The sequence below is a fragment of the Eretmochelys imbricata genome, chromosome 1 (assembly GCF_965152235.1).
Source record: "Eretmochelys imbricata isolate rEreImb1 chromosome 1, rEreImb1.hap1, whole genome shotgun sequence".
Lineage (NCBI taxonomy): Eukaryota > Metazoa > Chordata > Testudines > Cheloniidae > Eretmochelys > Eretmochelys imbricata.
In genome coordinates, this window is record NC_135572.1 from 76,989,229 (window position 1) to 77,004,337 (window position 15,109).

Here is a 15,109-nt window from a genome sequence, read left to right on the forward strand (position 1 = left end):
CAAACCCCCATAAACTCACATTGGTTTGTACTGCTTTGGGTTGACTTTTTTTTTTTTGATGGTGCTTTGTCATTTAATGTAGAAAAGGATGCATGTTTAATGAACACTTAGCAGTCCCCCTTTGTGCACTAACAAACTGAGCCCAGTGGAATGAGCGAAGTTCCCTTCATGAACTGCTCCGTTATTTTTTTAAGACAACAGAAGTTTCATTAGTTGAAAAAGTAGCAATGACAAACTCTCTCAGAGGTTTCAGGGTAGCAGCCATGTTAGTCTGTATTCGCAAAAAGAAAAGGAATATTTGTGGCACCTTAGAGACTAACAAATTTATCTGAGCATAAGCTTTCGTGAGTTGCATCCGATGAAGTGAGTTTTGTAGCTCATGAAAGCTTATGCTCAAATAAATTTGTTAGTCTCTAAGGTGCCACAAGTACTCCTTTTCTCTCAGAGGTTTATCATTACATCCTCTTTCATCTTTAGAGTTCTTTTATTTCTAAATAGCTGATGTGCATCAGACACTGAACATTAAATTCAAATTAACCCAACACAACTTTAGTTTTATTATTGGCCATTTGATCAGTCTCTTTGTAGGTACTAGGGTTAACTCTGTCCTTCTCAGTTCAATGATACTTGTCTCTGTAGCATTTGTTGCATCTCTTCTGTGACTTCCAGTCTCTAAAGACTATCTTAGCCTCTCCACTGCTCTTTATAGCTTCTTTTCTCTCGTTTATTGGGGTTTTGAAACGGGCTGCACTACCACCTCTTGGGCTTGGAGGAGATGTCAGCTATTTTTCTGCAGGCATTTACTCAAGCTCTGTTAGTAGGCCTAGCTAGGATGAAGTTGTTTACTAAGCCAGTTCTTTAATTCCACTGTTCAGATTCTACATCACTGCATCTCGTGGTTCATTTAAAAAGTGGAGCTGCTTTGCTGTGTGACCAAAGTATTTTTGCTCCTTTTTAACCTGAGTGGCTAGTCAGAATTTGGGGCCTAAGGATGTTCCATTTGGGAGTAGAGATTAATGATGGAGTCTGGTATTTTCGTTGATGCAATCTTGTTTATTTACAAGGAATGTAGAAAGACCTGCTTCGGCAAACAGTAGAGGAACCAAAGGCAACAAGAAGTAGTTTCTTAGCTTACAGCCCCAAGCCTCTTTAGCCAGCCCAGACACAAAGTGCACTCTTTCTAACTTCCTCTCGGGCTACACAGTGCTTACAGGATTCTGTTTGGATTTCTTCAGCTGTCTCACTCACACTCTGGTTCTGTGTTCACAGACACCCCACCCCCCCATCCAGAACAATACTCAGCAAAAACCTATTTGCCCACACAATCCAAATTTCCTGGCCAGGTTCACATGACCCTTTTAGTCTTTGATAGGGATTTATGATTAATTTTATCTGACAGTTGTGGTAACTGAATAGGGTTTCCAACATTCTAATCACACAAAACTGAACACCCTAGCCCTGCACCTTCCCCGAGGCCCCGCCCCGCCAGTCAAAATATTCCCCCTCCCTACGTGGCTCTCTCTCCCCTACCCTCACTCACTTTCACTGGGCTGGGGCATGGGGTTGGGGTGCGGGAAGAGGTGAGGGCTCTAAATGGGAGTGTGGGCTCTGGGGTGGGGCCAGAAATGAGGGGTTCAGGATGCTGGAGGGGGCTGTGGGCTGGGGCAAGGAATTGGGGTGTAGGAGGGACTGAGGGCTCCAGCTGGGGGGTGGGGCTGAGGGATTTGGAGTGCGGGAGGGGACTGCAGGTTGAGGCATGGGGTTGGGGTATAGGAGGGAGTGCAGGCTCTGGCTGGGCTGGGGGTGTGAGCTCTGGGGTGCATGAGGGGACTCTGGGTTGGGGGGCTCAGGGATGGGGGTTGGGATGTGGGGGGCTGAGGGTTCTGGGATGGGGCCGAGGATGAGGAGTTTGGGGTGCAGGAGGAGGCTCCGGGTGTGGGGCGGGCTCAGGGCTGGGACAGAGGGTTGGGGCATGGGCTTACCTCGGGCAACTCCCAGTCAGTGATGCAGCAGCGCTAAAGCAGGCTGCCTGTCTATCTTGGTTCTGTGCTGTGCCCCAGAAACGGCTAGCAGGTCTGGCTCCTAGGCGGCAGGGGGGACAGGCAGAAGGCTCCATGGTGAACGCTGCTCTCGCCCTCAGGCACCACCACCCCAGCTCCCATTGGCCGATTCCAAGCCAATGGGAGTGCAGAGCTGGTGGTTGGGCACCCCACGGAGCCCCGTGCCCCCCACGCCCCACCACCACCTTGGAGCCAGACCTGCTGGCTGCTTCCAGGGCTCAGCGCGGTGCCCCAGGACAAGTAGTGACTAGTCTGCCTTAGACCTACCTGCAGCACCGCTGACTGGACTTTCAATGGCCCGGTTGGCAGTGCTGACCAAAGCCGCCAGGGTCCCTTGTCGACCGGGTGTTCTGGTCAAAACCGGACGCCCGGTCACCCTGTAACTGAATGGGATGATTTAATTGGGGATTGGTCCTGCTTTGAGCAGGGGGTTGGACTAGATGACCTCCTGAGGTCCCTTCCAACCCTGATATTCTATGATTCTATGAAGTGCATGTTCACATTCATTAATCTCAGTGAAATTGTAATTTGAGCCATAGCAAGGTTTTACCCAGCTTATAACATTATTATTTTTTCTTTCTCTTTAATTGATTCCTTTTTAAATATTTTTAAATATTTTAAATATTTTTCCCCTTCAGGTTTTCACCTACAGATGTTAGTGAACAGTTTTCTCTCCATAAGCAGCTCAGCAAGTGATTGTGCACAGGTTAGTGTGGTGTTCAGTGACGACTCAGTGCTCAAGGTGCTTGCAAGAGATCTGCTTTATTCAGTGTCTAGTTACAACTGGCTGTGCATAACACTATCAAGAGCTTCACAGTGCCCTGCTCAGATTCTCTCACAAGCTCAGCCCTTAAGACCCGGTCCCCAATAACACAGTTAGAGGAGCAACCCTGTAGGTTAACAGAGAAGATATATGTCCTCTCTATACTGTTCTCCTTTTTTGATAGTCAGATCCTATAGTATCATGATCAGTGGAACTGAAGTCAGATGGACCATATTTCCTGGAGGGACTGTTTTGAATGAGACACCAGTGGAACAGCAAATGCAGGGAGTTAGTCTTGAAGCAACTCAGCCCCGTGGAGAGAGTAGTCCACAGAGTTTAATAAAGTTTCACTTGTTCAGCTTAACCTGCATTCAGTGTCACTCTTTGGTAATGCAACATTGAGGCAGGATCAGAGCTGTGAATTCTCTGAAGTGCAGTGGAACACATCTTACCATGAAGGAAAATGCCAGTGGCATAGCCCAGTTAGCAAGAAGCTCAAATGTTTTCAAATCAAGGGAATCATAGCACCTGTAGAGGCTAGTACAGCCTGAATAAGAAGCATAGTGGTGAAAAAAAGGCCATGAGGCAAATTACACATTTGCATAGACCCAAAGCCAGTGAACTGTCATTGAAAAGGTGTCACTATCCAAAGCCCACAAGTGATGACATCTACCAGAGATTTCCAAAGCCAAAATCTTACGGTCTGTAATGTGATGAATGAGTTTTGGCACATAAGCCTGGAGAAAGAGTCCAGCATGCTGGCAACCTTGTCAGTACCATTTGGTCACTACAGATGGCTTCATAATCCAATGGGCTTATGCCCAGCACCAGAAGTGTTCCAGAGAAGACTCATCAATGTGCATGAAAGGCTGCCGGGATTGAAAATAATTGCAGTTGACATCCTCATTGTAGGTAAAAGAAGCAATGATCCAGAAGCTGAATGAAACCATGACAGAAAACAACAAGCTTTTCTACCGAAATGCAGGGACATGAACATAAAACCAAACTCAAACAGTGTGAATTGACATACATTGAACATGTACTCACAGCAGAGCGACTGAAAGAAGGACCCAGAAAAATCAAGGCAGTTGGAGACATACCAGCTCCATTGGATGTTGACAGGTGTATAGTGATTCATAGAAATGATATATATTCTGTCCAAATTCTGTCCAAGTTCACAACTGTCTGCAGCAGCAGAATCCATACATCAGTTCACAAGGTAGGATATTGAATGGGATTGAGCAGGTCCCCAATACAAGTATCTGACATGCTGAAATAAATAATAATGGATGCCTCTGACCTGAAGCCCTACTAGTCAGGAAAGGCAATGTGTGAATCATCAGAAAAAAGGACTGGGTAGAGCTCTTTTGCAGGACCAGCTCATTGCTTATGCTAGTAGAACCTATCAGAGACTGAACAGGATATTCATCCAAAGAGAAAAAGAGCTTCTGGATGTGGTACATCCATGACCACCCACTAAGAATGCAATCAGACCACAAATACCCTAGATACAATCATGGCAAAGCCCATCTTAGTGCTACAAACAAATTACAGCACATGTTGATGTGCCTCCCATGCTACCAGGTATAGATCAGATATTGTCCAGGGTTTCCTGGTGTTTTCTGACACCCTGAGCAGGGGCTATATACCCAGTCTCAGAAAGTAAGGGGAAGGGGATCAGATATTGAATCCATCCACATACTGCACTATTTTCCAGTTTCAACAGTAAAGTTGATGGAAATTAAAGAGGCTACAGAAAATGACATCCAACTACAGACAATCAACAGTGACACTAGCAAGGTGGCCAAATGACAAATATCAGTAAGAACAGAACCATATTTTGAAATGAAAGATGAGCTGAGTGTGCAGGGTGGAATCATATTTCAAGGACAGAGAGCTGTTGTCCCTGCCTCATTATCTAAGGATGCTGTGACAGATTTTGCATGCAATATCTGCGGGGACCACATTGCATTAAGTTTACAAATGATTTATGTATCCCTGTGAGCCAGGGATTGTAATCAATCCCATGGGGGAAGGTTATCACACCTCCTCCAAGAACCAAAAGCAGTGGAAGAAGATTAAGGTGAATCATTCAGGTTGTAAACATCTCCAGAGAGGAACCACTCCCTGGAGAGGCTGACATATACTGTTTCAAACTGGATTTTCCAGAGACCAACTGATAAAGAAAGTGGTTTTGAAGTGGGTTTAAACTGACTCAGGCCTCCTTGTGGATTCAGCAAATGGACAGGACCTTCTCTCTGAGGGGGGCCCCAATCCTTGCAGAAGGGTTGGAGAGACCTTGGCCTAATAGGGCCCCATAAGACTGACTGGTAACTTTTAGCATTCCTATAGGAACTAGTGTTTTATTATGTTTTCTGTGTAGTGCTTTTACCTTAAGAAGACATGTACTTTATTTATTTGTGTGGTAATTGGTAACTGCTGCCAGTACACTGTTCATAGCCCTCAGGGAGAAAGACAGCAAAGCAAAGGTACTGGCTTTAGGCAGCCTGGCTTACTGGGAATATTGCAGTATAAGTCATGCAGCTGTGCCACCTTCAAACCCCTTGGTCACAAATAAGTGGGACAAGGATCTCTACCAGAGATAGGTGATGGCTGGAGATCTGAGACCTGACTGGGGACTGCTGGAATAGACCCCAGAGATGGGGATACAGGTGTGGAGAGGATCCCCAGAGATGGGGATACAGGTGCAGATACAGGTGAAGACAGGCACTCCTGTGAGGTGTTCACCATTAGAGAGACACTTGAAGGAGTGGACTAAAGTCACAAGAGGTGTAGCAGCACCCAGGTGATATGAGGGGACAACACAAGGGGGACAAGTGATCCAAAGGAACAGGAGACATTTACAAATCAAAAGAAACAGCACCCAGAGAGAGCCTACAGAGATCATCTAGAACAGAGAGATAGAGAACCATCCAGAACTCAACCCAACAGAGAGGGAGGAAGCTCCAAAGTGAGAGAGTTTGCTAGATTTGGAGAAGGTGACAGGGAGACAGAGATAGGTCACTCCTAGTGTGGTTGCCTGACGTGGGGGTCACAGTCTCTCAAAATCTACGTAACCTAAGTCTGTGGTAAAGATGAAACTCCAGTTCAAAAAGAAGAGGAGTACTTGTGGCACTTTAGAGACTAACAAATTTATTAGAGCATAAGCTTTCATGGGCTATAGCCCACTTCATCAGATACATAGAATGGAACATATAGTAAGAAGATAGATATAGATATAGATAGATATACACACATACAGAGAACATGAAAAAGTGGAGTAAGAGGCTAATTAATTAAGATGAGCTATTATCAGCAGGAGAAAAAAACCTTTGTAGTGATAATCAAGATGGCCCATTTAGACAGTTGACAAGAAGGTGTGAGGCTACTTAACATGGGGAAATAGATTCAATATGTGTAATGACCCAGCCACTCCTAGTCTCTATTCAAACCCAGGTTAATGGTATCTAGTTTGCATATTAATTCAAGCTCAGCAGTTTCTTGTTGGAGTCTGTTTTTGAAGCTTTTCTGTTGCAAAATTGCCACCTTTAAATTTGTTACTGAGTGGCCAGAGAGGTTGAAGTGTTCTCCTACCTGTTTTTGAATGTTATGATTCCTGATGTCAGATATGTGTCCATTTATTCTTTTGTGTAGAATAAATAGACACAAATGGACACAAATCTGACATCAGGAATCATATTATATATATATAATATGATCCCTGATGTCAGATATGTGTCCATTTATACTTTTGCATAGAATAAATAGACACAAATGGACACAAATCTGACATCAGGAATCATAACATTCAAAAACAGGTAGGAGAACACTTCAACCTCTCTGGTCACTCAGTAACAGATTTAAAGATATATATAATCTTCTTACTATATGCTCCATTCTATACATCCGATGAAGTGGGCTGTAGCCATGAAAGCTTATGCTCTAATAAATTTGTTAGTCTCTAAGGTGCCACAAGTACTCCTGTTCTTTTTGTGGATACAGACTAACACGGCTGCTACTCTGACTCCAGTTCAAATATGTGCTAGCAACCTCTGGCTGAAGACACATAGGGTGGGGGTCTGGGCATCATTTTCTTTTAAAGTTTATACTTAAATGTTTGTCCAATAGGGAAGATGCATCATGATCAGTGGAACTGGAGTCAAAAGGACCAAAGTTCCTAGATGGACCTTTATTAATGGGACACCAAGGGAACTGGAAAGCTGTTCAGCCACATGGACAGCGCCATCCTCAGGGTTTAATAAAATGCCACTAGTTCAACTTAACCTGCATTCAACATCACTCTTCGTGAATGAAACAACAGTGAGAACCGCATGGGTGCAGGTGTGCATACACATGGTATTAATGCAGGAACAACACTTTTATTTGGATTTGCTTTTCTGCTTTCCAATGCTTTGTGCTTTGCCTGAGGATACTCTGGACTTACTGTCATGTGATCAAATTAAAGATAAAATAAAATCTAAGTTTATTTCCCTTCTGGGTAGATTGTGAACTCTCTGAATAAGCCTTATGCTTATATTTGAGTCTTGGACGGTCCCTAACTCATTTTCATTGCTTAACAAGTAAGGCCAAAGTTTTCAAAATAGAAGCCTAAAGTTAGGTTACTATTAGCCTCAAAATCACCCCCTCTCCCAGGTCCAGTGAGCATTAGTGCTGATCTTTTGGTGTTCCCCAGTGGACAAGCAGTGTCTTTTAACTGAGCCCCTCATTTGCCAGACAAATGGTTTTCCTAAATTACAACTTTTCTTATCTGCTGTGTCTGTGGCACTCGATGAAGTGAGCTGTAGCTCACGAAAGCTTATGCTCAAATAAATTTGTTAGTCTCTAAGGTGCCACAAGTCCTCCTTTTCTTTTTGAGGATTGAGACTAACATGGCTGCTTCTCTGAAACCTGTCATTGACTTTGTGTTATTTCTGCTGAATATTTCACTAAAAATGTGTCTCAATGAACATAGTGCTTCATGAGGTTGCATAAAGTAAAGATTCTTTCCCATAAGATATATTAAGTAGAACAGTGTCCATATTCACCCCATAAATTGCATTTTTAATCTGCATGATTCCCATGTTCAATCAGTTCCTCATTATAGGCTCTCATTATCAAACTGTTTGAGATCTTTGGTTTGATCTTTACCTGTTTCAATGTGCTCTGGTGTGTTTTTGCTCCAGTGGACAGCTTTATTGGAATTTCTATATCTCTCTTTTTTATTAGTTGAATAGTAGGAGTGGTTACATTATTAGTTGTGAATTTTGGCATTAAGTCATAAAATAATAATTTAAAAATAACGTTTTTTTTTCTTTTCACCAAACAGTTGTGTTTTAAAAATTCTTTCATTCATAATAGATTTTTTTTTCCTGGTGGCCAAAAGTAACTAATTTATTATTATTTTGAATTTAATTCCCTGGCTGATTGAATTCATGATAAATTTACCTAAGGCTTAATGCTGGATTGATAGACAATGATATACTGATATTGAGTAGCAATATTTTGTTTTTCCACTTGTCTTAAATCTCTAGATTTAATCAGTTAAATACTTGAAACCTCTATCTTGTGTTTATTTAAATGATGACTTTGTTTTGTTTGACTTATACTCTACTTTGTATTTTTCATATGACAACTTGAATAGACAAAATATTTCTGGATGTTTTCCAAAGTGTATAAATAAAAATATAAAAAAAACACCAATGATTTATGCTTTTATTATTAACCTCCAATCACACATACACATCACTCTAGAAAGATCTAAGTTACTTCAGCATTAATAAAAAGCTGCAGCTGTTCATTCTGATTCTCTCCATAAAGAAATCTGTCGTAAATGATTAGTGGAGTTAATATGAGAAATCGAATCTGTAAGAAAAGTTGTGGGCTTTTTTAAATTTTTGCATAATTAGAATTTCTAAAATGCATTTCCATCTCCTGCTTACAACCTAAAAAACTCTCTCGGAAGGGAAAAAAGCATTTTGCCTTTTCGCCCTCAAGTGCCCCCCCCCCTTTAAAAAGATTGGTTTTAAATAGGACTATACTGAAATTTGGATTCAAATCAATACTGGGCTGAATTTCAACCAAAATTGCGGTATTTGGCTTAAACTATTTTAAGCCTAATAGTAGGAAAAGATCTATGACCTCATTGCAATGCCTGTGCTATGCCTGATTTTGACATGTATACTCTTTACTTCATGGCCAGAGATGATAGTGCTCCAGGTTAGGAAGTTTTCCTCCACTTCCAGAGGACCAGACACTTATTTTCCCTTTCTCCTCAGTGCCAGTTCATTTCACATTACCTCATTCTATCCTGTCCACTTTTATATTCAAATCCATCACTATGGTATATGACCCCTGCTGCTTCTCACCATCTTTCCTTTCCTACTTATCTTCCCAGAAACAGAACTCTTTGCTCCTTATGAATGAAATCAGGAACTCTAGCAAAATGCAGGTTTGAGGTCTATCCTATAGCCTGCAGGCACTTCTCATCTCAGCCACAATTCAAGAAACCATCCCTGTTCAGCAAAACACATAAGTGTGTGCTTGAATCCCATCTACTTTAATGTGACTCAAGCACATGCTTAAAGTTAATCACATATGTGCTTAAGTGCTTTCATGAAGTGGGGACCTCACACTGTATTCCATAATTTAAAACTGTTTTTTTCTCACTATCAGCAATTTTCCTTAAAGGCAGATATAAATCTTGTAGGCAGACTTATTAATATTATCTTGACCCTATATGTCAACAGTATCAGCAAATAAGTGTTTGAAGTGCAGTCTTCAGTCTTTCCAGTGTGTATCAGCCTACTGTCTATTTTAGAAACAGAAACAACTATCATTTAAAAAGAGAAAAGATTTATTTCCAGAATAGAATTGTCAAAATATATTTATAGAAAATGGAAATAATTATGATTAGAGGTACAGCAACATTTTCCTAAACTTACAATCATAGAATATCAGGGTTGGAAGGGACCTCAGGAAGTCATCTAGTCCAACCCCCTGCTAAAAGCATGACCAATCCCCAATTAAAACATCCCAGCCAGGGCTTTGTCAAGCCTGACCTTAAAAACTTCTAAGGAAGGAGATTCTACCACCTCCCTAGGTAACGCATTCCAGTGTTTCACCACCCTCCTAGTGAAAGTTTTTCTAATATCCAACCTAAACCTCCCCCACTGCAACTTGAGACCATTACTCCTTGTCCTGTCCTCTTCTACCACTGAGAATAGTCTAGAATCATCCTCTCTGGAACCACCTCTCAGGTAGTTGAAAGCAGCTATCAAATCCCCCCTCATTCTTCTCTTCTGCAGACTAAACAATCCCAGTTCCCTCAGCCTCTCCTCATAAGTCATGTGTTCCAGACCCCTAATCATTTTTTTTTGCCCTTCACTGGACTCTCTCCAATTTATCCACATCCTTCTTGTAGTGTGGGGCCCAAAACTGGACACAGTACTCCAGATGAGGCCTCACCAATGTCAAATAGAGGGGGACGATCACGTCCCTTGATCTGCTCGCTATGCCCCTACTTATACATCCCAAAATGCCATTGGCCTTCTTGGCAACAAGGGCACACTGCTGAGTCATATCCAGCTTCTCGTCCACTGTCACCCCTAGGTCCTTTTCCGCAGAACTGCTGCCTAGCCATTCGGTCCCTAGTCTGTAGCGGTGCATTTATTTAATCATTATTATTATTAATTATTATTTAATCAAGAGCACATTCTCTATCTTAAGTGTAACTGTTTGCTCCAAAATCTTATCATTACAATAGCAAAGATTTTTTTAAAAATACTGTAGTGTTTTGAGTTGGGAGAAACGTAATTGAAGCTGGTGGGTGTAATCACTGGTGTTCATTTAAGATAGTTAAAAGAAACAGTTAAGCAACTTTCTAGCAGCTGCCATCTAAAACAAAAACATATTAGAGTTTGCCCAGGAAGCATAACTATGTGGGTGGAAGTCTTTACTGGGTATTGTTTTGGGAAGCGAGAGAGAGAGAAGCACACAGAAACAGACTCAGAAAGAAGCCCCAGACGCAGCAGACGAACATTGTGTGAGGCCATGGGACAAGCCTAGAGTGTTTTTGGGTCAGGTGCTGTCTGAAGGAGGCTGGGAGCTGAGAGCAAGAAAAAAAATGTCTCCTGTTTTATTCCTCCTGTGTTCAGGGGAACAGAACTTTGTGCATTCGTCAGAAACAAAAAAAATGACATCAAAGAAATACCTGGCTCGATCACCAACTGGTGAAACCTACAAGACCTCAAATTTCTAGGTAGCCACTTGGGTCCAAAAGGGGTTACAAAAGAAAAGATGGTAGGTAACATTTTCAATGAGCCTAAAAGACTTAGGAGCCAACTTCACGTTTTCAAAAGGGATTTAGGCAGTTAGGACCCTAGTGCAATATTTTTAAAGGTATTTAGGCACCTAATGAGGCAGGTAGATATGTGATGGGATTTTCAAAAGCACCTCAGCACCTAACTCCCATTGATTTCAATGGAAGGTAGCCACATAAGTGCTTTTGCAAATCCCACTAGGTTCCCATGGGCTTCTTTAGGAGTGTGGATACTTTTGAAAATACGGCTCTGAAATCCCACTGAATTTCAATTAGACTTAGACTCCTAAGTACCTAAGTCATTTTTTGAAGTTGAAGATTTGGTGATTTTGGGGAAAAAAAAAAGTACTCCATCTAATTAGTATGTTCAGCTTCATGAGGATGTCTAACTGTGGGGATTTGTTCTTTTATTAAAAAGTGGTAATAGTACTAACATTCTGCAGCACTAATAATCAGATACATGTGGCTGTATCATGCACTGCTCTATTAGCTGTTTAACTTCTCATTTAGCTTTGGCTGTATCTCTGGCACTGGCAGATCAGTGCCAGCTCATGCCAAAGCCCTTAGGCCTCAACTGAACATTGACCAATGCACAGCTGGAGTTCAGTCTGGCTCACCCCTGTTTTAGTATTGGTAAAATAGGTATTAGATTTATAAAAATGTGATTAGTGTTTAAACTATATGAAATGCTTGTAAATTGCTGCATGCATTAATCTCACTTATAATATCTGTATCCCATGATATACAGTAATATTTAAGGGTTTGCTCTGAAACTGTAAACTCCCACTGTTAGGAGAGAAGCATTAACGAGTGTGAAATATTAGTTTACCACTGGAAGTGTTATCTCCTGGCCAACAAAAGAAGGCCCAGAGACACCAAGCAAACCATTGTGGAACATGAGAGGACAAAAGACTTTGTTGATTGCTCCCCCCTCACCCATGTAGAGGTGACATGCACAAGGACTCATTTTATCATCTTGAACTCTGGGGGAAGGGAACAAAAATCCCTGACAAGCAGAAACTGATCTCTATGCTGCTGGGACTTTTGGAGGGCTAGATGTCTAAGCATAAGCAATGGATGACCAGCTACATAGGCTGGGCCTCTAGAGCAGTGGTTCTCAAACTAGAGCCACCGCTTGTTCAGGGAAAGCCCCGGCGGGCTGGGCCAGTCTATTTACCTGCCGCATCTGCAGGTTTGGCCGATCGCGGCTCCCACTGGCCGCTATTCACCACTCCAGGCCAATGGGGGCTGCAGGAAGGGCGGCCAGCAGATCCCTCGGCCCGCGCCGCTTCCCGCAGCCCCCATGGGCCTGGAGTGGCAAACCGCGGCCAGGGGGAGCCGCAAGCGTTGAATCTGTGGACACAGCCAGTAAACAAACCAGCCTGGCCCGCCAGGGGCTTTCCCTGAACAAGCGGCAGCCCAAGTTTGAGAACCACTGCTCTAGAGGACATATAGAGCTTGCACATTACAGCAGCCTCTATTGCCTTTTGAACCTAAGACTGTAACTCATTTGTGTGTGTGTGTGTGTGTGTGTGTGTGTTCATCTACAAATAACTCTCTTATTTCTCTTTCTTAGTTAATAAATTTTTAATTAATTTATTATAGGATTGGCTACAAGTGATGTCTTTGGTGTAAGATCTAAAGTACAGTTGTTCAGGGGTAAGTGACTGGTCCTTTGGGACTAGGAGTAACCTGCATTTTGTTGTGATTTTTGGTGTACGGTCCAAGGCGCCATCTATCACAAAGTCAAGCTTACCTGGGTGGCAACACAGACTGGAGTACCCAAGGGGACTGTCTGTGACACCATGTTGAGGCTGTTACAGTGTCTGCGGAGTTCACATTTGATAATTGGTTGATGAAATCTAAGTGTAGAACTCACAAACAATTTGGGATGTGTGCCCTGCTTCTTAACAGTCCACCCTAAGGTTGGCCCTCACATTCCTGAGACACTCCAGAGAGCTTGATGGTATATATTACCAGTTATTCAGAATTTTGCTGAATACTACTAGATAATTTGGTATGAGTGAAATTCATCACTGTGGATAGGACCAGCACCAGGCCGAAGTGTGACTTAAGATCTCAAAATGAGTCTTAAACGGAAAATAAGGGGCGCATAGGACTTCTGTGGGCTTTTTGCATACGGGGTGACTTTTACCCTTACTCCCTAATGTATAACAAAATTGGCCTCAATCCTGTAAACAGTTATGCACATGCATAACTTTAGCATATATGTAACCCCAATGGAACTTCTCATATGCTTAAAGTAAAGCATATGCATCAGTTTTTGCAGGATTGGAGCCTTAATGTGTAACCACAGGCTTGGTCTACATTACATACTTACTTCAGCATAACTACATCATTCAGGGGTATGAAAAATCCACACCCTGGAGCGACATAGTCCCCAGGTTGACAGCGCTATGTTGATGGGAGAGCTTCTCCTGCCAACATGGCTACTGCCTCTTGTGGAGATGGAATTACAAAGCCTACAGCAGCTAGCAAGAGATGTTAAGAGTAACAAGAAGGGTTTCTTCAGGTATGTTAGCAACAAGAAGAAACTCAAGGAAAGTGTGGTCCCCTTATTGAATGAGGAAGGCAACCTAGTGACAGATGATGTGGAAAAAGATAATGTACTTAATGCTTTTTTTTCCTCTGTCTTCACGAACAAGGTCAGCTCCCAGACTGCTGCACTGGGCAGCACAGCATGGGGAGGAGGTTACCAGCCCTCTGTGAAGAAAGACGTGGTTCGGGACTATTTAGAAAAGCTGGACGAGCACAAGTCCATGGGGCCGGATGCGCTGCATCCAAGAGTGCTAAAGGAGTTGGCGGATGTGATTGCAGAGCCATTGGCCATTATCTTTGAAAACTCATGGTGATCGTGGAAGGTCCCGGACGACTGGAAAAAGGCTAATGTAGTGCCCATCTTTAAAAAAGGGAAGAAGGAGGATCCTGGGAACTACAGGCCAGTCAGCCTCACCTCAGTCCCTGGAAAAATCATGGAGCAGGTCCTCAAGGAATCAATTCTGAAGCACTTAGAGGAGAGGAAAGTGATCAGCAACAGTCAGCATGGATTCACGAAAGGCAAGTCATGCCTGACTAATCTAATTGCCTTCTATGACAAGATAACTGGCTCTGTGGATGAGGCGAAAGCAGTGGACATGTTGTTCCTTGACTTTAGCAAAGCTTTTGACACGGTCTCCCACAGTATTCTTGCCAGTAAGTTAAAGAAGTATGGGTTGGATGAATGGACGATAAGGTGGATAGAAAGCTGGCTAGATCGTCGGGCTCAATGGGTAGTGATCAATGGCTCGATGTCTAGTTGGCAGCCGGTATCAAGTGGAGTGCCCCAAGGGTTGGTCCTCGGGCCGGTTATGTTCAATATCTTCATTAATGATCTGGAGGATGGTGTGGATTGCACCCTCAGCAAGTTTGCAGATGACACTACACTGGGAGGAGAGGTAGATATGCTGGAGGGTAGGGATAGGATACAGAGGGCCCTAGACAAATTAGAGGTTTGGGCCAAAAGAAATCTGATGAGGTTCAACAAGGACAAGTGCAGAGTCCTGCACTTAGGATGGAAGAATTCCATGCACTGCTACAGACTAGGGACCGGATGGCTAGGCAGCAGTTCTGCAGAAAAGAGCCTAGGGGTTACAGTGGACGAGAAGCTGGATATGAGTGAACAGTGTGCCATTGTTGCCAAGAAGGCCAATGGCATTTTGGGTTGTATAAGTAGGGGCATTGCCAGCAGATCGAGGGACGTGATCGTTCCCCTCTAGTCGACATTGGTGAGGCCTCATCTGGAGTACTGTGTCCAGTTTTGGGCCCCACACTACAAGAAGGATGTGGAAAAATTGGAAAGAGTCCAGCAGAGGTCAACATAAATGATTAGGGGACTGGAACAGATGACTTATGAAGAGAGGCTGAGGGAACTTTTAGTACCGTTATACAAGGCACTGGTGAGACCTCACC

At 43.0% G+C, this 15,109-nt stretch overlaps 1 protein-coding gene across 2 annotated transcripts in view; it reads right to left on the reverse strand.

The window, feature by feature from the left end:
• KLHL1 (kelch like family member 1) overlaps nt 1-15,109 on the reverse strand; it is a 456,335-nt gene that overhangs the window by 65,753 nt on the left and 375,473 nt on the right. The gene's annotated exons all lie outside the window — the stretch shown is intronic.